Source organism: Hemitrygon akajei, chromosome 28 (genome assembly GCF_048418815.1).
Source record: "Hemitrygon akajei chromosome 28, sHemAka1.3, whole genome shotgun sequence".
Taxonomy (NCBI): domain Eukaryota; kingdom Metazoa; phylum Chordata; class Chondrichthyes; order Myliobatiformes; family Dasyatidae; genus Hemitrygon; species Hemitrygon akajei.
Window position 1 is genome coordinate 27533382 of NC_133151.1, and position 22707 is coordinate 27556088.

Below are 22707 nucleotides of genomic sequence, written 5' to 3' on the forward strand. Positions count from 1 at the left end.
CTCAAAGGCAAGCTGAATTCAGGAACATGCTTTATATCATTTAGAGTGGAAAAGCCAATATTTTTGTTTAGTTCTGTAAATGCGAATGTTCCATTGTGTACAAAAGGTGAGTTACAGAAAGCAACTCCTGGAAATTTTGTAGCACACTGATAAAATTGGTTGTATACTACTCTAAATCATATGGTAAGTAAAATAATAAGGTTAACATCGTTAGCAAATAGTAGTTTTCAGCAAAATTGAAATCTACACACTATTCAGCTGAATGCATTACTTTCTGTACTATGCATTTTGAGATCTGGATGTGTTCAGAACTACTGAGGATCAGCTGGAATTGTATCGATATTGCATGTCTACTTACAGAGCAATGGAATACTCAAAGGCAAGCTGAATTCAGGAACCTGCTTCATAACATTTAGAGTGGAAATGCCGATATTTTTAATTAGTTCTGTAAACGCAACAGTTCCATTGTGTACAAAAGGTAAAGAAACAGAAGGTCACTTCTCGCACACTCACAAAATTGGTTGCATGCTACTCTAAAACATATGGTGAGTAAAATAATTTTTACATCATGTTTGCACAGACTAGTTTTCAGAAAAATTCAACACTACACTCTCTTGAGCTGAATGCATTACTTTCTATTCTATGCATTTTGAGATATGGCTGTGTACATCACTACTCAGGGTGAGATGGAACTATATAGATATTGCATGTCTTCGACTCAGAGACATGAAATACTTAAACGCAAGCTGAATTCAAGAACCTACCCCATAACATTTAGAGTGGAATCGCCAATATCTTTGTTTAGTATTGTAAACGCAAATGTTCCATTATGTACAAAAGGTAATGAAACAGAAGGTCATTTCTCGCACACATAGAAAATTGGTTGCATGCTACTCTAAATCATATGGTAAGTAAAATAATAAGGTTAACATCAAGTTAGCAAATAGTAGTTTTCAGCAAAATTCAAATCTTCACACTCTTGAGCCGAATGCATTACTTTCTATTCTATGCATCTTGTGATATGGATGTGTACATAACTACTCAGGGTGAGATGGAACTAAATAGATATTGCATGTCTAGTACTGAGCAATGGAATACTCAAAGGCAAGCTGAATTCAGGAACATGCTTTATATCATTTAGAGTGGAAAAGCCAATATTTTTGTTTAGTTCTGTAAATGCGAATGTTCCATTGTGTACAAAAGGTGAGTTACAGAAAGCAACTCCTGGAAATTTTGTAGCACACTGATAAAATTGGTTGTATACTACTCTAAAACATATGGTGAGTAAAATAATTTTTACATCATGTTTGCACAGACTAGTTTTCAGAAAAATTCAACACTACACTCTCTTGAGCCGAATGCATTACTTTCTATTCTATGCATCTTGTGATATGGATGTGTACATAACTACTCAGGGTGAGATGGAACTAAATAGATATTGCATGTCTAGTACTGAGCAATGGAATACTCAAAGGCAAGCTGAATTCAGGAACATGCTTTATATCATTTAGAGTGGAAAAGCCAATATTTTTGTTTAGTTCTGTAAACGCGAATGTTCCATTGTGTACAAAAGGTGAGTTACAGAAAGCAACTCCTGGAAATTTTGTAGCACACTGATAAAATTGGTTGTATACTACTCTAAATCATATGGTAAGTAAAATAATAAGGTTAACATCGTTAGCAAATAGTAGTTTTCAGCAAAATTGAAACCTACACACTATTCAGCTGAATGCATTACTTTCTGTACTATGCATTTTGAGATCTGGATGTGTTCAGAACTACTGAGGATCAGCTGGAATTGTATCGATATTGCATGTCTACTTACAGAGCAATGGAATACTCAAAGGCAAGCTGAATTCAGGAACCTGCTTCATAACATTTAAAGTGGAAATGCCGATATTTTTGATTAGTTCTGTAAACGCAACAGTTCCATTGTGTACAAAAGGTAAAGAAACAGAAGGTCACTTCTCGCACACTCACAAAATTGGTTGCATGCTACTCTAAAACATATGGTGAGTAAAATAATTTTTACATCATGTTTGCACAGACTAGTTTTCAGAAAAATTCAACACTACACTCTCTTGAGCCGAATGCATTACTTTCTATTCTATGCATTTTGAGATATGGATGTGTACATCACTACTCAGGGTGAGATGGAACTATATAGATATTGCATGTCTTCGACTCAGAGACATGAAATACTTAAACGCAAGCTGAATTCAAGAACCTACCCCATAACATTTAGAGTGGAATCGCCAATATCTTTGTTTAATATTGTAAACGCAAATGTTCCATTATGTACAAAAGGTAATGAAACAGAAGGTCATTTCTCGCACACATAGAAAATTGGTTGCATGCTACTCTAAATCATATGGTAAGTAAAATAATAAGGTTAACATCAAGTTAGCAAATAGTAGTTTTCAGCAAAATTCAAATCTTCACACTCTTGAGCCGAATGCATTACTTTCTATTCTATGCATCTTGTGATATGGATGTGTACATAACTACTCAGGGTGAGATGGAACTAAATAGATATTGCATGTCTAGTACTGAGCAATGGAATACTCAAAGGCAAGCTGAATTCAGGAACATGCTTTATATCATTTAGAGTGGAAAAGCCAATATTTTTGTTTAGTTCTGTAAACGCGAATGTTCCATTGTGTACAAAAGGTGAGTTACAGAAAGCAACTCCTGGAAATTTTGTGGCACACTGATAAAATTGGTTGTATACTACTCTAAATCATATGGTAAGTAAAATAATAAGGTTAACATCAAGTTAGCAAATAGTAGTTTTCAGCAAAATTGAAATCTACACACTATTCAGCTGAATGCATTACTTTCTGTACTATGCATTTTGAGATCTGGATGTGTTCAGAACTACTGAGGATCAGCTGGAATTGTATCGATATTGCATGTCTACTTACAGAGCAATGGAATACTCAAAGGCAAGCTGAATTCAGGAACCTGCTTCATAACATTTAGAGTGGAAATGCCGATATTTTTGATTAGTTCTGTAAACGCAACAGTTCCATTGTGTACAAAAGGTAAAGAAACAGAAGGTCACTTCTCGCACACTCACAAAATTGGTTGCATGCTACTCTAAAACATATGGTGAGTAAAATAATTTTTACATCATGTTTGCACAGACTAGTTTTCAGAAAAATTCAACACTACACTCTCTTGAGCCGAATGCATTACTTTCTATTCTATGCATCTTGTGATATGGATGTGTACATAACTGCTCAGGGTGAGATGGAACTATATAGATATTGCATGTCTTCGACTCAGAGACATGAAATACTTAAACGCAAGCTGAATTCAAGAACCTACCCCATAACATTTAGAGTGGAATCGCCAATATCTTTGTTTAGTATTGTAAACGCAAATGTTCCATTATGTACAAAAGGTAATGAAACAGAAGGTCATTTCTCGCACACATAGAAAATTGGTTGCATGCTACTCTAAATCATATGGTAAGTAAAATAATAAGGTTAACATCAAGTTAGCAAATAGTAGTTTTCAGCAAAATTCAAATCTTCACACTCTTGAGCCGAATGCATTACTTTCTATTCTATGCATCTTGTGATATGGATGTGTACATAACTAAGGGTGAGATGGAACTAAATAGATATTGCATGTCTAGTACTGAGCAATGGAATACTCAAAGGCAAGCTGAATTCTGGAACATGCTTTATATCATTTAGAGTGGAAAAGCCAATATTTTTGTTTAGTTCTGTAAATGCGAATGTTCCATTGTGTACAAAAGGTGAGTTACAGAAAGCAACTCCTGGAAATTTTGTAGCACACTGATAAAATTGGTTGTATACTACTCTAAAACATATGGTGAGTAAAATAATTTTTACATCATGTTTGCACAGACTAGTTTTCAGAAAAATTCAACACTACACTCTCTTGAGCCGAATGCATTACTTTCTATTCTATGCATCTTGTGATATGGATGTGTACATAACTACTCAGGGTGAGATGGAACTAAATAGATATTGCATGTCTAGTACTGAGCAATGGAATACTCAAAGGCAAGCTGAATTCAGGAACATGCTTTATATCATTTAGAGTGGAAAAGCCAATATTTTTGTTTAGTTCTGTAAACGCGAATGTTCTATTGTGTACAAAAGGTGAGTTACAGAAAGCAACTCCAGGAAATTTTGTAGCACACTGATAAAATTGGTTGTATACTACTCTAAATCATATGGTAAGTAAAATAATAAGGTTAACATCAAGTTAGCAAATAGTAGTTTTCAGCAAAATTGAAATCTACACACTATTCAGCTGCATGCATTACTTTCTGTACTATGCATTTTGAGATCTGGATGTGTTCAGAACTACTGAGGATCAGCTGGAATTGTATCGATATTGCATGTCTACTTACAGAGCAATGGAATACTCAAAGGCAAGCTGAATTCAGGAACCTGCTTCATAACATTTAGAGTGGAAATGCCGATATTTTTGATTAGTTCTGTAAACGCAACAGTTCCATTGTGTACAAAAGGTAAAGAAACAGAAGGTCACTTCTCGCACACTCACAAAATTGGTTGCATGCTACTCTAAAACATATGGTGAGTAAAATAATTTTTACATCATGTTTGCACAGACTAGTTTTCAGAAAAATTCAACACTACACTCTCTTGAGCCGAATGCATTACTTTCTATTCTATGCATTTTGAGATATGGATGTGTACATCACTACTCAGGGTGAGATGGAACTATATAGATATTGCATGTCTTCGACTCAGAGACATGAAATACTTAAACGCAAGCTGAATTCAAGAACCTACCCCATAACATTTAGAGTGGAATCGCCAATATCTTTGTTTAGTATTGTAAACGCAAATGTTCCATTATGTACAAAAGGTAATGAAACAGAAGGTCATTTCTCGCACACATAGAAAATTGGTTGCATGCTACTCTAAATCATATGGTAAGTAAAATAATAAGGTTAACATCAAGTTAGCAAATAGTAGTTTTCAGCAAAATTCAAATCTTCACACTCTTGAGCCGAATGCATTACTTTCTATTCTATGCATCTTGTGATATGGATGTGTACATAACTACTCAGGGTGAGATGGAACTAAATAGATATTGCATGTCTAGTACTGAGCAATGGAATACTCAAAGGCAAGCTGAATTCAGGAACATGCTTTATATCATTTAGAGTGGAAAAGCCAATATTTTTGTTTAGTTCTGTAAACGCGAATGTTCCATTGTGTACAAAAGGTGAGTTACAGAAAGCAACTCCTGGAAATTTTGTGGCACACTGATAAAATTGGTTGTATACTACTCTAAATCATATGGTAAGTAAAATAATAAGGTTAACATCAAGTTAGCAAATAGTAGTTTTCAGCAAAATTGAAATCTACACACTATTCAGCTGAATGCATTACTTTCTGTACTATGCATTTTGAGATCTGGATGTGTTCAGAACTACTGAGGATCAGCTGGAATTGTATCGATATTGCATGTCTACTTACAGAGCAATGGAATACTCAAAGGCAAGCTGAATTCAGGAACCTGCTTCATAACATTTAGAGTGGAAATGCCGATATTTTTGATTAGTTCTGTAAACGCAACAGTTCCATTGTGTACAAAAGGTAAAGAAACAGAAGGTCACTTCTCGCACACTCACAAAATTGGTTGCATGCTACTCTAAAACATATGGTGAGTAAAATAATTTTTACATCATGTTTGCACAGACTAGTTTTCAGAAAAATTCAACACTACACTCTCTTGAGCCGAATGCATTACTTTCTATTCTATGCATCTTGTGATATGGATGTGTACATAACTGCTCAGGGTGAGATGGAACTATATAGATATTGCATGTCTTCGACTCAGAGACATGAAATACTTAAACGCAAGCTGAATTCAAGAACCTACCCCATAACATTTAGAGTGGAATCGCCAATATCTTTGTTTAGTATTGTAAACGCAAATGTTCCATTATGTACAAAAGGTAATGAAACAGAAGGTCATTTCTCGCACACATAGAAAATTGGTTGCATGCTACTCTAAATCATATGGTAAGTAAAATAATAAGGTTAACATCAAGTTAGCAAATAGTAGTTTTCAGCAAAATTCAAATCTTCACACTCTTGAGCCGAATGCATTACTTTCTATTCTATGCATCTTGTGATATGGATGTGTACATAACTAAGGGTGAGATGGAACTAAATAGATATTGCATGTCTAGTACTGAGCAATGGAATACTCAAAGGCAAGCTGAATTCTGGAACATGCTTTATATCATTTAGAGTGGAAAAGCCAATATTTTTGTTTAGTTCTGTAAATGCGAATGTTCCATTGTGTACAAAAGGTGAGTTACAGAAAGCAACTCCTGGAAATTTTGTAGCACACTGATAAAATTGGTTGTATACTACTCTAAAACATATGGTGAGTAAAATAATTTTTACATCATGTTTGCACAGACTAGTTTTCAGAAAAATTCAACACTACACTCTCTTGAGCCGAATGCATTACTTTCTATTCTATGCATCTTGTGATATGGATGTGTACATAACTACTCAGGGTGAGATGGAACTAAATAGATATTGCATGTCTAGTACTGAGCAATGGAATACTCAAAGGCAAGCTGAATTCAGGAACATGCTTTATATCATTTAGAGTGGAAAAGCCAATATTTTTGTTTAGTTCTGTAAACGCGAATGTTCTATTGTGTACAAAAGGTGAGTTACAGAAAGCAACTCCAGGAAATTTTGTAGCACACTGATAAAATTGGTTGTATACTACTCTAAATCATATGGTAAGTAAAATAATAAGGTTAACATCGTTAGCAAATAGTAGTTTTCAGCAAAATTGAAATCTACACACTATTCAGCTGCATGCATTACTTTCTGTACTATGCATTTTGAGATCTGGATGTGTTCAGAACTACTGAGGATCAGCTGGAATTGTATCGATATTGCATGTCTACTTACAGAGCAATGGAATACTCAAAGGCAAGCTGAATTCAGGAACCTGCTTCATAACATTTAGAGTGGAAATGCCGATATTTTTGATTAGTTCTGTAAACGCAACAGTTCCATTGTGTACAAAAGGTAAAGAAACAGAAGGTCACTTCTCGCACACTCACAAAATTGGTTGCATGCTACTCTAAAACATATGGTGAGTAAAATAATTTTTACATCATGTTTGCACAGACTAGTTTTCAGAAAAATTCAACACTACACTCTCTTGAGCCGAATGCATTACTTTCTATTCTATGCATTTTGAGATATGGATGTGTACATCACTACTCAGGGTGAGATGGAACTATATAGATATTGCATGTCTTCGACTCAGAGACATGAAATACTTAAACGCAAGCTGAATTCAAGAACCTACCCCATAACATTTAGAGTGGAATCGCCAATATCTTTGTTTAGTATTGTAAACGCAAATGTTCCATTATGTACAAAAGGTAATGAAACAGAAGGTCATTTCTCGCACACATAGAAAATTGGTTGCATGCTACTCTAAATCATATGGTAAGTAAAATAATAAGGTTAACATCAAGTTAGCAAATAGTAGTTTTCAGCAAAATTCAAATCTTCACACTCTTGAGCCGAATGCATTACTTTCTATTCTATGCATCTTGTGATATGGATGTGTACATAACTACTCAGGGTGAGATGGAACTAAATAGATATTGCATGTCTAGTACTGAGCAATGGAATACTCAAAGGCAAGCTGAATTCAGGAACATGCTTTATATCATTTAGAGTGGAAAAGCCAATATTTTTGTTTAGTTCTGTAAATGCAAATGTTCCATTGTGTACAAAAGGTAATGAAACAGAAGTTCACTTCTCGCACACTCATAAAATTGGTTGCATGGAACTCTAAATCATATCGTGTGTAAAACAATGTTTACATCATGTTAGCACAGACTAGTTTTCAGATAAATTCAACACTACACCCTCTTGAACTGAATGCATTACTTTCTATTCCATGGATTTTGAGATATGGATGTGTACATAACTACTCAGGGTGAGATGGAACTAAATAGTTATTGCATGTCTTGTACTCAGAGACATGGAATACTTAAAGGCAAGCTGAATTCAGGAACCTGCTTCATAACATTTAGTGTGGAAACGCCAATAACTTTGTTTAGTTCTGTAAATGCAAATGTTCCATTGTGTACAAAAGGTAATGAAACAGAAGGTCACTTCTCGCACACTGATTAAATTGGTTGCATGCTACTCTAAATCATATGGTAAGTAAAATAATGTTAACATCAAGTTAGCAAATAGTAGTTTTCAGCAAAATTTAAATCTACACACTATTCAGCTGAATGCATTACTTTCTATTCTATGCATTTTGAGATATGGATGTGTACATAACTACTCAGGGTGAGATGGAACTAAATAGATATTGCATGTCTAGTACTGAGCAATGGAATACTCAAAGGCAAGCTGAATTCAGGAACATGCTTTATATCATTTAGAGTGGAAAAGCCAATATTTTTGATTAGTTCTGTAAACGCAACAGTTCCATTGTGTACAAAAGGTAAAGAAACAGAAGGTCACTTCTCGCACACTCACAAAATTGGTTGCATGCTACTCTAAAACATATGGTGAGTAAAATAATTTTTACATCATGTTTGCACAGACTAGTTTTCAGAAAAATTCAACACTACACTCTCTTGAGCCGAATGCATTACTTTCTATTCTATGCATTTTGAGATATGGATGTGTACATCACTACTCAGGGTGAGATGGAACTATATAGATATTGCATGTCTTCGACTCAGAGACATGAAATACTTAAACGCAAGCTGAATTCAAGAACCTACCCCATAACATTTAGAGTGGAATCGCCAATATCTTTGTTTAGTATTGTAAACGCAAATGTTCCATTATGTACAAAAGGTAATGAAACAGAAGGTCATTTCTCGCACACATAGAAAATTGGTTGCATGCTACTCTAAATCATATGGTAAGTAAAATAATAAGGTTAACATCAAGTTAGCAAATAGTAGTTTTCAGCAAAATTCAAATCTTCACACTCTTGAGCCGAATGCATTACTTTCTATTCTATGCATCTTGTGATATGGATGTGTACATAACTACTCAGGGTGAGATGGAACTAAATAGATATTGCATGTCTAGTACTGAGCAATGGAATACTCAAAGGCAAGCTGAATTCAGGAACATGCTTTATATCATTTAGAGTGGAAAAGCCAATATTTTTGTTTAGTTCTGTAAACGCGAATGTTCCATTGTGTACAAAAGGTGAGTTACAGAAAGCAACTCCTGGAAATTTTGTGGCACACTGATAAAATTGGTTGTATACTACTCTAAATCATATGGTAAGTAAAATAATAAGGTTAACATCAAGTTAGCAAATAGTAGTTTTCAGCAAAATTGAAATCTACACACTATTCAGCTGAATGCATTACTTTCTGTACTATGCATTTTGAGATCTGGATGTGTTCAGAACTACTGAGGATCAGCTGGAATTGTATCGATATTGCATGTCTACTTACAGAGCAATGGAATACTCAAAGGCAAGCTGAATTCAGGAACCTGCTTCATAACATTTAGAGTGGAAATGCCGATATTTTTGATTAGTTCTGTAAACGCAACAGTTCCATTGTGTACAAAAGGTAAAGAAACAGAAGGTCACTTCTCGCACACTCACAAAATTGGTTGCATGCTACTCTAAAACATATGGTGAGTAAAATAATTTTTACATCATGTTTGCACAGACTAGTTTTCAGAAAAATTCAACACTACACTCTCTTGAGCCGAATGCATTACTTTCTATTCTATGCATCTTGTGATATGGATGTGTACATAACTGCTCAGGGTGAGATGGAACTATATAGATATTGCATGTCTTCGACTCAGAGACATGAAATACTTAAACGCAAGCTGAATTCAAGAACCTACCCCATAACATTTAGAGTGGAATCGCCAATATCTTTGTTTAGTATTGTAAACGCAAATGTTCCATTATGTACAAAAGGTAATGAAACAGAAGGTCATTTCTCGCACACATAGAAAATTGGTTGCATGCTACTCTAAATCATATGGTAAGTAAAATAATAAGGTTAACATCAAGTTAGCAAATAGTAGTTTTCAGCAAAATTCAAATCTTCACACTCTTGAGCCGAATGCATTACTTTCTATTCTATGCATCTTGTGATATGGATGTGTACATAACTAAGGGTGAGATGGAACTAAATAGATATTGCATGTCTAGTACTGAGCAATGGAATACTCAAAGGCAAGCTGAATTCAGGAACATGCTTTATATCATTTAGAGTGGAAAAGCCAATATTTTTGTTTAGTTCTGTAAATGCGAATGTTCCATTGTGTACAAAAGGTGAGTTACAGAAAGCAACTCCTGGAAATTTTGTAGCACACTGATAAAATTGGTTGTATACTACTCTAAAACATATGGTGAGTAAAATAATTTTTACATCATGTTTGCACAGACTAGTTTTCAGAAAAATTCAACACTACACTCTCTTGAGCCGAATGCATTACTTTCTATTCTATGCATCTTGTGATATGGATGTGTACATAACTACTCAGGGTGAGATGGAACTAAATAGATATTGCATGTCTAGTACTGAGCAATGGAATACTCAAAGGCAAGCTGAATTCTGGAACATGCTTTATATCATTTAGAGTGGAAAAGCCAATATTTTTGTTTAGTTCTGTAAATGCGAATGTTCCATTGTGTACAAAAGGTGAGTTACAGAAAGCAACTCCTGGAAATTTTGTAGCACACTGATAAAATTGGTTGTATACTACTCTAAAACATATGGTGAGTAAAATAATTTTTACATCATGTTTGCACAGACTAGTTTTCAAAAAAATTCAACACTACACTCTCTTGAGCCGAATGCATTACTTTCTATTCTATGCATCTTGTGATATGGATGTGTACATAACTACTCAGGGTGAGATGGAACTAAATAGATATTGCATGTCTAGTACTGAGCAATGGAATACTCAAAGGCAAGCTGAATTCAGGAACATGCTTTATATCATTTAGAGTGGAAAAGCCAATATTTTTGTTTAGTTCTGTAAATGCGAATGTTCCATTGTGTACAAAAGGTGAGTTACAGAAAGCAACTCCTGGAAATTTTGTAGCACACTGATAAAATTGGTTGTATACTACTCTAAATCATATGGTAAGTAAAATAATAAGGTTAACATCGTTAGCAAATAGTAGTTTTCAGCAAAATTGAAACCTACACACTATTCAGCTGAATGCATTACTTTCTGTACTATGCATTTTGAGATCTGGATGTGTTCAGAACTACTGAGGATCAGCTGGAATTGTATCGATATTGCATGTCTACTTACAGAGCAATGGAATACTCAAAGGCAAGCTGAATTCAGGAACCTGCTTTATATCATTTAGAGTGGAAAAGCCAATATTTTTGTTTAGTTCTGTAAACGCGAATGTTCCATTGTGTACAAAAGGTGAGTTACAGAAAGCAACTCCTGGAAATTTTGTAGCACACTGATAAAATTGGTTGTATACTACTCTAAATCATATGGTAAGTAAAATAATAAGGTTAACATCAAGTTAGCAAATAGTAGTTTTCAGCAAAATTGAAATCTACACACTATTCAGCTGCATGCATTACTTTCTGTACTATGCATTTTGAGATCTGGATGTGTTCAGAACTACTGAGGATCAGCTGGAATTGTATCGATATTGCATGTCTACTTACAGAGCAATGGAATACTCAAAGGCAAGCTGAATTCAGGAACCTGCTTCATAACATTTAAAGTGGAAATGCCGATATTTTTGATTAGTTCTGTAAACGCAACAGTTCCATTGTGTACAAAAGGTAAAGAAACAGAAGGTCACTTCTCGCACACTCACAAAATTGGTTGCATGCTACTCTAAAACATATGGTGAGTAAAATAATTTTTACATCATGTTTGCACAGACTAGTTTTCAGAAAAATTCAACACTACACTCTCTTGAGCCGAATGCATTACTTTCTATTCTATGCATTTTGAGATATGGATGTGTACATCACTACTCAGGGTGAGATGGAACTATATAGATATTGCATGTCTTCGACTCAGAGACATGAAATACTTAAACGCAAGCTGAATTCAAGAACCTACCCCATAACATTTAGAGTGGAATCGCCAATATCTTTGTTTAATATTGTAAACGCAAATGTTCCATTATGTACAAAAGGTAATGAAACAGAAGGTCATTTCTCGCACACATAGAAAATTGGTTGCATGCTACTCTAAATCATATGGTAAGTAAAATAATAAGGTTAACATCAAGTTAGCAAATAGTAGTTTTCAGCAAAATTCAAATCTTCACACTCTTGAGCCGAATGCATTACTTTCTATTCTATGCATCTTGTGATATGGATGTGTACATAACTACTCAGGGTGAGATGGAACTAAATAGATATTGCATGTCTAGTACTGAGCAATGGAATACTCAAAGGCAAGCTGAATTCAGGAACATGCTTTATATCATTTAGAGTGGAAAAGCCAATATTTTTGTTTAGTTCTGTAAACGCGAATGTTCCATTGTGTACAAAAGGTGAGTTACAGAAAGCAACTCCTGGAAATTTTGTGGCACACTGATAAAATTGGTTGTATACTACTCTAAATCATATGGTAAGTAAAATAATAAGGTTAACATCAAGTTAGCAAATAGTAGTTTTCAGCAAAATTGAAATCTACACACTATTCAGCTGAATGCATTACTTTCTGTACTATGCATTTTGAGATCTGGATGTGTTCAGAACTACTGAGGATCAGCTGGAATTGTATCGATATTGCATGTCTACTTACAGAGCAATGGAATACTCAAAGGCAAGCTGAATTCAGGAACCTGCTTCATAACATTTAGAGTGGAAATGCCGATATTTTTGATTAGTTCTGTAAACGCAACAGTTCCATTGTGTACAAAAGGTAAAGAAACAGAAGGTCACTTCTCGCACACTCACAAAATTGGTTGCATGCTACTCTAAAACATATGGTGAGTAAAATAATTTTTACATCATGTTTGCACAGACTAGTTTTCAGAAAAATTCAACACTACACTCTCTTGAGCCGAATGCATTACTTTCTATTCTATGCATCTTGTGATATGGATGTGTACATAACTGCTCAGGGTGAGATGGAACTATATAGATATTGCATGTCTTCGACTCAGAGACATGAAATACTTAAACGCAAGCTGAATTCAAGAACCTACCCCATAACATTTAGAGTGGAATCGCCAATATCTTTGTTTAGTATTGTAAACGCAAATGTTCCATTATGTACAAAAGGTAATGAAACAGAAGGTCATTTCTCGCACACATAGAAAATTGGTTGCATGCTACTCTAAATCATATGGTAAGTAAAATAATAAGGTTAACATCAAGTTAGCAAATAGTAGTTTTCAGCAAAATTCAAATCTTCACACTCTTGAGCCGAATGCATTACTTTCTATTCTATGCATCTTGTGATATGGATGTGTACATAACTAAGGGTGAGATGGAACTAAATAGATATTGCATGTCTAGTACTGAGCAATGGAATACTCAAAGGCAAGCTGAATTCTGGAACATGCTTTATATCATTTAGAGTGGAAAAGCCAATATTTTTGTTTAGTTCTGTAAATGCGAATGTTCCATTGTGTACAAAAGGTGAGTTACAGAAAGCAACTCCTGGAAATTTTGTAGCACACTGATAAAATTGGTTGTATACTACTCTAAAACATATGGTGAGTAAAATAATTTTTACATCATGTTTGCACAGACTAGTTTTCAGAAAAATTCAACACTACACTCTCTTGAGCCGAATGCATTACTTTCTATTCTATGCATCTTGTGATATGGATGTGTACATAACTACTCAGGGTGAGATGGAACTAAATAGATATTGCATGTCTAGTACTGAGCAATGGAATACTCAAAGGCAAGCTGAATTCAGGAACATGCTTTATATCATTTAGAGTGGAAAAGCCAATATTTTTGTTTAGTTCTGTAAACGCGAATGTTCTATTGTGTACAAAAGGTGAGTTACAGAAAGCAACTCCAGGAAATTTTGTAGCACACTGATAAAATTGGTTGTATACTACTCTAAATCATATGGTAAGTAAAATAATAAGGTTAACATCGTTAGCAAATAGTAGTTTTCAGCAAAATTGAAATCTACACACTATTCAGCTGCATGCATTACTTTCTGTACTATGCATTTTGAGATCTGGATGTGTTCAGAACTACTGAGGATCAGCTGGAATTGTATCGATATTGCATGTCTACTTACAGAGCAATGGAATACTCAAAGGCAAGCTGAATTCAGGAACCTGCTTCATAACATTTAGAGTGGAAATGCCGATATTTTTGATTAGTTCTGTAAACGCAACAGTTCCATTGTGTACAAAAGGTAAAGAAACAGAAGGTCACTTCTCGCACACTCACAAAATTGGTTGCATGCTACTCTAAAACATATGGTGAGTAAAATAATTTTTACATCATGTTTGCACAGACTAGTTTTCAGAAAAATTCAACACTACACTCTCTTGAGCCGAATGCATTACTTTCTATTCTATGCATTTTGAGATATGGATGTGTACATCACTACTCAGGGTGAGATGGAACTATATAGATATTGCATGTCTTCGACTCAGAGACATGAAATACTTAAACGCAAGCTGAATTCAAGAACCTACCCCATAACATTTAGAGTGGAATCGCCAATATCTTTGTTTAGTATTGTAAACGCAAATGTTCCATTATGTACAAAAGGTAATGAAACAGAAGGTCATTTCTCGCACACATAGAAAATTGGTTGCATGCTACTCTAAATCATATGGTAAGTAAAATAATAAGGTTAACATCAAGTTAGCAAATAGTAGTTTTCAGCAAAATTCAAATCTTCACACTCTTGAGCCGAATGCATTACTTTCTATTCTATGCATCTTGTGATATGGATGTGTACATAACTACTCAGGGTGAGATGGAACTAAATAGATATTGCATGTCTAGTACTGAGCAATGGAATACTCAAAGGCAAGCTGAATTCAGGAACATGCTTTATATCATTTAGAGTGGAAAAGCCAATATTTTTGTTTAGTTCTGTAAATGCAAATGTTCCATTGTGTACAAAAGGTAATGAAACAGAAGTTCACTTCTCGCACACTCATAAAATTGGTTGCATGGAACTCTAAAAAATATCGTGTGTAAAACAATGTTTACATCATGTTAGCACAGACTAGTTTTCAGATAAATTCAACACTACACCCTCTTGAACTGAATGCATTACTTTCTATTCCATGGATTTTGAGATATGGATGTGTACATAACTACTCAGGGTGAGATGGAACTAAATAGTTATTGCATGTCTTGTACTCAGAGACATGGAATACTTAAAGGCAAGCTGAATTCAGGAACCTGCTTCATAACATTTAGTGTGGAAACGCCAATAACTTTGTTTAGTTCTGTAAATGCAAATGTTCCATTGTGTACAAAAGGTAATGAAACAGAAGGTCACTTCTCGCACACTGATTAAATTGGTTGCATGCTACTCTAAATCATATGGTAAGTAAAATAATGTTAACATCAAGTTAGCAAATAGTAGTTTTCAGCAAAATTTAAATCTACACACTATTCAGCTGAATGCATTACTTTCTATTCTATGCATTTTGAGATATGGATGTGTACATAACTACTCAGGGTGAGATGGAACTAAATAGATATTGCATGTCTAGTACTGAGCAATGGAATACTCAAAGGCAAGCTGAATTCAGGAACATGCTTTATATCATTTAGAGTGGAAAAGCCAATATTTTTGATTAGTTCTGTAAACGCAACAGTTCCATTGTGTACAAAAGGTAAAGAAACAGAAGGTCACTTCTCGCACACTCACAAAATTGGTTGCATGCTACTCTAAAACATATGGTGAGTAAAATAATTTTTACATCATGTTTGCACAGACTAGTTTTCAGAAAAATTCAACACTACACTCTCTTGAGCCGAATGCATTACTTTCTATTCTATGCATTTTGAGATATGGATGTGTACATCACTACTCAGGGTGAGATGGAACTATATAGATATTGCATGTCTTCGACTCAGAGACATGAAATACTTAAACGCAAGCTGAATTCAAGAACCTACCCCATAACATTTAGAGTGGAATCGCCAATATCTTTGTTTAGTATTGTAAACGCAAATGTTCCATTATGTACAAAAGGTAATGAAACAGAAGGTCATTTCTCGCACACATAGAAAATTGGTTGCATGCTACTCTAAATCATATGGTAAGTAAAATAATAAGGTTAACATCAAGTTAGCAAATAGTAGTTTTCAGCAAAATTCAAATCTTCACACTCTTGAGCCGAATGCATTACTTTCTATTCTATGCATCTTGTGATATGGATGTGTACATAACTACTCAGGGTGAGATGGAACTAAATAGATATTGCATGTCTAGTACTGAGCAATGGAATACTCAAAGGCAAGCTGAATTCAGGAACATGCTTTATATCATTTAGAGTGGAAAAGCCAATATTTTTGTTTAGTTCTGTAAACGCGAATGTTCCATTGTGTACAAAAGGTGAGTTACAGAAAGCAACTCCTGGAAATTTTGTGGCACACTGATAAAATTGGTTGTATACTACTCTAAATCATATGGTAAGTAAAATAATAAGGTTAACATCAAGTTAGCAAATAGTAGTTTTCAGCAAAATTGAAATCTACACACTATTCAGCTGAATGCATTACTTTCTGTACTATGCATTTTGAGATCTGGATGTGTTCAGAACTACTGAGGATCAGCTGGAATTGTATCGATATTGCATGTCTACTTACAGAGCAATGGAATACTCAAAGGCAAGCTGAATTCAGGAACCTGCTTCATAACATTTAGAGTGGAAATGCCGATATTTTTGATTAGTTCTGTAAACGCAACAGTTCCATTGTGTACAAAAGGTAAAGAAACAGAAGGTCACTTCTCGCACACTCACAAAATTGGTTGCATGCTACTCTAAAACATATGGTGAGTAAAATAATTTTTACATCATGTTTGCACAGACTAGTTTTCAGAAAAATTCAACACTACACTCTCTTGAGCCGAATGCATTACTTTCTATTCTATGCATCTTGTGATATGGATGTGTACATAACTGCTCAGGGTGAGATGGAACTATATAGATATTGCATGTCTTCGACTCAGAGACATGAAATACTTAAACGCAAGCTGAATTCAAGAACCTACCCCATAACATTTAGAGTGGAATCGCCAATATCTTTGTTTAGTATTGTAAACGCAAATGTTCCATTATGTACAAAAGGTAATGAAACAGAAGGTCATTTCTCGCACACATAGAAAATTGGTTGCATGCTACTCTAAATCATATGGTAAGTAAAATAATAAGGTTAACATCAAGTTAGCAAATAGTAGTTTTCAGCAAAATTCAAATCTTCACACTCTTGAGCCGAATGCATTACTTTCTATTCTATGCATCTTGTGATATGGATGTGTACATAACTAAGGGTGAGATGGAACTAAATAGATATTGCATGTCTAGTACTGAGCAATGGAATACTCAAAGGCAAGCTGAATTCAGGAACATGCTTTATATCATTTAGAGTGGAAAAGCCAATATTTTTGTTTAGTTCTGTAAATGCGAATGTTCCATTGTGTACAAAAGGTGAGTTACAGAAAGCAACTCCTGGAAATTTTGTAGCACACTGATAAAATTGGTTGTATACTACTCTAAAACATATGGTGAGTAAAATAATTTTTACATCATGTTTGCACAGACTAGTTTTCAGAAAAATTCAACACTACACTCTCTTGAGCCGAATGCATTACTTTCTATTCTATGCATCTTGTGATATGGATGTGTACATAACTACTCAGGGTGAGATGGAACTAAATAGATATTGCATGTCTAGTACTGAGCAATGGAATACTCAAAGGCAAGCTGAATTCTGGAACATGCTTTATATCATTTAGAGTGGAAAAGCCAATATTTTTGTTTAGTTCTGTAAATGCGAATGTTCCATTGTGTACAAAAGGTGAGTTACAGAAAGCAACTCCTGGAAATTTTGTAGCACACTGATAAAATTGGTTGTATACTACTCTAAAACATATGGTGAGTAAAATAATTTTTACATCATGTTTGCACAGACTAGTTTTCAAAAAAATTCAACACTACACTCTCTTGAGCCGAATGCATTACTTTCTATTCTATGCATCTTGTGATATGGATGTGTACATAACTACTCAGGGTGAGATGGAACTAAATAGATATTGCATGTCTAGTACTGAGCAATGGAATACTCAAAGGCAAGCTGAATTCAGGAACATGCTTTATATCATTTAGAGTGGAAAAGCCAATATTTTTGTTTAGTTCTGTAAATGCGAATGTTCCATTGTGTACAAAAGGTGAGTTACAGAAAGCAACTCCTGGAAATTTTGTAGCACACTGATAAAATTGGTTGTATACTACTCTAAATCATATGGTAAGTAAAATAATAAGGTTAACATCGTTAGCAAATAGTAGTTTTCAGCAAAATTGAAACCTACACACTATTCAGCTGAATGCATTACTTTCTGTACTATGCATTTTGAGATCTGGATGTGTTCAGAACTACTGAGGATCAGCTGGAATTGTATCGATATTGCATGTCTACTTACAGAGCAATGGAATACTCAAAGGCAAGCTGAATTCAGGAACCTGCTTTATATCATTTAGAGTGGAAAAGCCAATATTTTTGTTTAGTTCTGTAAACGCGAATGTTCCATTGTGTACAAAAGGTGAGTTACAGAAAGCAACTCCTGGAAATTTTGTAGCACACTGATAAAATTGGTTGTATACTACTCTAAATCATATGGTAAGTAAAATAATAAGGTTAACATCAAGTTAGCAAATAGTAGTTTTCAGCAAAATTGAAATCTACACACTATTCAGCTGCATGCATTACTTTCTGTACTATGCATTTTGAGATCTGGATGTGTTCAGAACTACTGAGGATCAGCTGGAATTGTATCGATATTGCATGTCTACTTACAGAGCAATGGAATACTCAAAGGCAAGCTGAATTCAGGAACCTGCTTCATAACATTTAGAGTGGAAATGCCGATATTTTTGATTAGTTCTGTAAACGCAACAGTTCCATTGTGTACAAAAGGTAAAGAAACAGAAGGTCACTTCTCGCACACTCACAAAATTGGTTGCATGCTACTCTAAAACATATGGTGAGTAAAATAATTTTTACATCATGTTTGCACAGACTAGTTTTCAGAAAAATTCAACACTACACTCTCTTGAGCCGAATGCATTACTTTCTATTCTATGCATTTTGAGATATGGATGTGTACATCACTACTCAGGGTGAGATGGAACTATATAGATATTGCATGTCTTCGACTCAGAGACATGAAATACTTAAACGCAAGCTGAATTCAAGAACCTACCCCATAACATTTAGAGTGGAATCGCCAATATCTTTGTTTAGTATTGTAAACGCAAATGTTCCATTATGTACAAAAGGTAATGAAACAGAAGGTCATTTCTCGCACACATAGAAAATTGGTTGCATGCTACTCTAAATCATATGGTAAGTAAAATAATAAGGTTAACATCAAGTTAGCAAATAGTAGTTTTCAGCAAAATTCAAATCTTCACACTCTTGAGCCGAATGCATTACTTTCTATTCTATGCATCTTGTGATATGGATGTGTACATAACTACTCAGGGTGAGATGGAACTAAATAGATATTGCATGTCTAGTACTGAGCAATGGAATACTCAAAGGCAAGCTGAATTCAGGAACATGCTTTATATCATTTAGAGTGGAAAAGCCAATATTTTTGTTTAGTTCTGTAAACGCGAATGTTCCATTGTGTACAAAAGGTGAGTTACAGAAAGCAACTCCTGGAAATTTTGTGGCACACTGATAAAATTGGTTGTATACTACTCTAAATCATATGGTAAGTAAAATAATAAGGTTAACATCAAGTTAGCAAATAGTAGTTTTCAGCAAAATTGAAATCTACACACTATTCAGCTGAATGCATTACTTTCTGTACTATGCATTTTGAGATCTGGATGTGTTCAGAACTACTGAGGATCAGCTGGAATTGTATCGATATTGCATGTCTACTTACAGAGCAATGGAATACTCAAAGGCAAGCTGAATTCAGGAACCTGCTTCATAACATTTAGAGTGGAAATGCCGATATTTTTGATTAGTTCTGTAAACGCAACAGTTCCATTGTGTACAAAAGGTAAAGAAACAGAAGGTCACTTCTCGCACACTCACAAAATTGGTTGCATGCTACTCTAAAACATATGGTGAGTAAAATAATTTTTACATCATGTTTGCACAGACTAGTTTTCAGAAAAATTCAACACTACACTCTCTTGAGCCGAATGCATTACTTTCTATTCTATGCATCTTGTGATATGGATGTGTACATAACTGCTCAGGGTGAGATGGAACTATATAGATATTGCATGTCTTCGACTCAGAGACATGAAATACTTAAACGCAAGCTGAATTCAAGAACCTACCCCATAACATTTAGAGTGGAATCGCCAATATCTTTGTTTAGTATTGTAAACGCAAATGTTCCATTATGTACAAAAGGTAATGAAACAGAAGGTCATTTCTCGCACACATAGAAAATTGGTTGCATGCTACTCTAAATCATATGGTAAGTAAAATAATAAGGTTAACATCAAGTTAGCAAATAGTAGTTTTCAGCAAAATTCAAATCTTCACACTCTTGAGCCGAATGCATTACTTTCTATTCTATGCATCTTGTGATATGGATGTGTACATAACTAAGGGTGAGATGGAACTAAATAGATATTGCATGTCTAGTACTGAGCAATGGAATACTCAAAGGCAAGCTGAATTCTGGAACATGCTTTATATCATTTAGAGTGGAAAAGCCAATATTTTTGTTTAGTTCTGTAAATGCGAATGTTCCATTGTGTACAAAAGGTGAGTTACAGAAAGCAACTCCTGGAAATTTTGTAGCACACTGATAAAATTGGTTGTATACTACTCTAAAACATATGGTGAGTAAAATAATTTTTACATCATGTTTGCACAGACTAGTTTTCAGAAAAATTCAACACTACACTCTCTTGAGCCGAATGCATTACTTTCTATTCTATGCATCTTGTGATATGGATGTGTACATAACTACTCAGGGTGAGATGGAACTAAATAGATATTGCATGTCTAGTACTGAGCAATGGAATACTCAAAGGCAAGCTGAATTCAGGAACATGCTTTATATCATTTAGAGTGGAAAAGCCAATATTTTTGTTTAGTTCTGTAAACGCGAATGTTCTATTGTGTACAAAAGGTGAGTTACAGAAAGCAACTCCAGGAAATTTTGTAGCACACTGATAAAATTGGTTGTATACTACTCTAAATCATATGGTAAGTAAAATAATAAGGTTAACATCGTTAGCAAATAGTAGTTTTCAGCAAAATTGAAATCTACACACTATTCAGCTGCATGCATTACTTTCTGTACTATGCATTTTGAGATCTGGATGTGTTCAGAACTACTGAGGATCAGCTGGAATTGTATCGATATTGCATGTCTACTTACAGAGCAATGGAATACTCAAAGGCAAGCTGAATTCAGGAACCTGCTTCATAACATTTAGAGTGGAAATGCCGATATTTTTGATTAGTTCTGTAAACGCAACAGTTCCATTGTGTACAAAAGGTAAAGAAACAGAAGGTCACTTCTCGCACACTCACAAAATTGGTTGCATGCTACTCTAAAACATATGGTGAGTAAAATAATTTTTACATCATGTTTGCACAGACTAGTTTTCAGAAAAATTCAACACTACACTCTCTTGAGCCGAATGCATTACTTTCTATTCTATGCATTTTGAGATATGGATGTGTACATCACTACTCAGGGTGAGATGGAACTATATAGATATTGCATGTCTTCGACTCAGAGACATGAAATACTTAAACGCAAGCTGAATTCAAGAACCTACCCCATAACATTTAGAGTGGAATCGCCAATATCTTTGTTTAGTATTGTAAACGCAAATGTTCCATTATGTACAAAAGGTAATGAAACAGAAGGTCATTTCTCGCACACATAGAAAATTGGTTGCATGCTACTCTAAATCATATGGTAAGTAAAATAATAAGGTTAACATCAAGTTAGCAAATAGTAGTTTTCAGCAAAATTCAAATCTTCACACTCTTGAGCCGAATGCATTACTTTCTATTCTATGCATCTTGTGATATGGATGTGTACATAACTACTCAGGGTGAGATGGAACTAAATAGATATTGCATGTCTAGTACTGAGCAATGGAATACTCAAAGGCAAGCTGAATTCAGGAACATGCTTTATATCATTTAGAGTGGAAAAGCCAATATTTTTGTTTAGTTCTGTAAATGCAAATGTTCCATTGTGTACAAAAGGTAATGAAACAGAAGTTCACTTCTCGCACACTCATAAAATTGGTTGCATGGAACTCTAAATCATATCGTGTGTAAAACAATGTTTACATCATGTTAGCACAGACTAGTTTTCAGATAAATTCAACACTACACCCTCTTGAACTGAATGCATTACTTTCTATTCCATGGATTTTGAGATATGGATGTGTACATAACTACTCAGGGTGAGATGGAACTAAATAGTTATTGCATGTCTTGTACTCAGAGACATGGAATACTTAAAGGCAAGCTGAATT